This window comes from Apis dorsata, unplaced genomic scaffold (genome assembly GCF_000469605.1).
Source record: "Apis dorsata unplaced genomic scaffold, Apis dorsata 1.3 scaffold_193, whole genome shotgun sequence".
Lineage (NCBI taxonomy): Eukaryota > Metazoa > Arthropoda > Insecta > Hymenoptera > Apidae > Apis > Apis dorsata.
In genome coordinates, this window is record NW_006263477.1 from 194,258 (window position 1) to 196,585 (window position 2,328).

Here is a 2,328-nt window from a genome sequence, read left to right on the forward strand (position 1 = left end):
TCTATTAGAAGAAGAATAATCAATAGTATTATATTTAGTGTTTTTTCAGCTTGGTTAATATATTACAATATTACAAATTTTCAAATTTTATACGATAATATTAATTGATATAAATACAAATACATATATTTATTTTTTTGGCTTTTAAATTTTAAATCTTCCAATCCTTAACTCATGTTTTTACTTATTTTGATGGATTAATTTTTTGAAAGGATGGTTTGGATTATTTTGTGAAAAATCTAAATAGTTTGGCTAAATCATAAAAATCATTCTTTTCAGGCAACCAATCGCAATCACTACGATTCTTTAAAAATATGAATATTTATGTCAAAATAATTTGCTATAATATAAAAGAATGAAATAAAAAGCAATGAGAATTAAAAAGTAATTTATCATAGTAATGTGCGATAATATATAAAAATGTGCATACTAGTCAAAATAAAATTTAGATTTTTCATGAAAAAAATATCACGATTTTTAAATCTTTCCTATCATTTCAGGAAAATTAAGTTTCTGTAATTGATTTATACTTGAATAGAATTTTCAAGAATAAAATACCATGATTTTTAAATCTTCCTTTATCATTTTAGGAAAATTAAGTTTAACTGATTTATTTCATAATGAATTTTTCAGCTTTCAACTTTTATTATTTGTATTTCTCAATAACAAATGCCATATAAATTTTTATAATCATCAATTTACAGTAATATTTCAAATTTTGTCATATTATTAAGATTATTAAATTATTAGATACGTTCGTTATAATTTCATTCTGCACGTAATGTAATTTCGATGATCATATTTACTACTAAATTTTACTATTAATTTACTACTAAATTTTAATTATTATTTCTTCAGCGAATAATGAATATATTTTATTATAAAATGGTGATTATAAAAAGAATGGAGAATTATTTGAAAAAAACAATAGTAATGAAATTAACTTCAGATAGTTTTCAGAAAAAAAAATCCAATAGATTCATATCTGGTATTCCAAAATCATTGCAGCCAATTTATTTATCTCGGAAAGACCTCTTTTTCTTTTTAAATAAGTCCATATTATTATGAAGTAACATTCTCAAGAATATTTTGATCAAACTCATTGAAATATACTTGAATTATTATGTTATACATTAAATTTAGACAGAATCTTATTATCTTATCTTATTAATACGATATTATAACGATACATACTATACATTTTTTTCCTAATTTTAGAAATTTATATATTAAATGTTATTTATTATCTATCAAAGCATTATTATTATTTTTCAATAATATTAATTTTTGTTGTACAATCTTTTTAGAAATATATTATTAGTTTCATAATTTTAATTTCATATTTTTTTATTAATACAATTATTTATTTCACACATACAGCAAATTTTTTCTCTTAAATTGATAACTTCTTTATATATTTTATTTATTTATTTTTTCTCAAAATAGTATTAAAATCTTATATTATGATCTGAGAATATTTTCAAATCATAATATATATACAATTTATATGTATTACAATATAATAACATATATAAAATTTTTATGGGAAATCTATGAATGTTTCTAAGGATACTACACGAAAAAACAGGAATATATTACAAACGTTATCTATATCAAAAATACGTAAGTCTCATCTCTATTGGAGATCATAGTTTAATTTTTCAATTTTCTTTTTCTTTCTTATAGAATACAAAGAGTTTTCAATTTTCTTTTTACATTTACAGACTAAAGAAACCAACGAAGAACTTTTAATGGATTGACTATTATTATCTGGATACTTCACCACAATCAAAAAATACACAAGATAATCATGTTATATTATTTAAACATTATCTAAACATTATTGTAAATTAATGATTTCATAAAAACGAAATGTTGTTAAATAATATTTATTGTTAAATAATATTTATTATATTTTAAAACTTAAGACTGAATAAATAATTTGAATATTATTTAATCAATTATCTTATAAAGAAAAAAACTGTAATGAATTATATTTTAATATTAAATTCAAATGCTTACTTACAGGTAAAATTTAAAATAAATATAGAAAATTACGCTTAATATTAATAGAATTTTCAAAAAAAATGTATTAAATTTCTTATTGTTAAAAAATTACAAATATAATCGTAAAAAATACAAAAAAATTATTAATGATAATTAATTATAATAATTTTAATCTTGAAAATTTTATTCTTTAACTTTTATAATATTATAGTTATGTAAAATTATAAATTATTATTGTTATTATTGTAAATACAAATATAAAAAAAATATTATAAATATATATATATATATATATGTATATAATAATATAATATAATATAT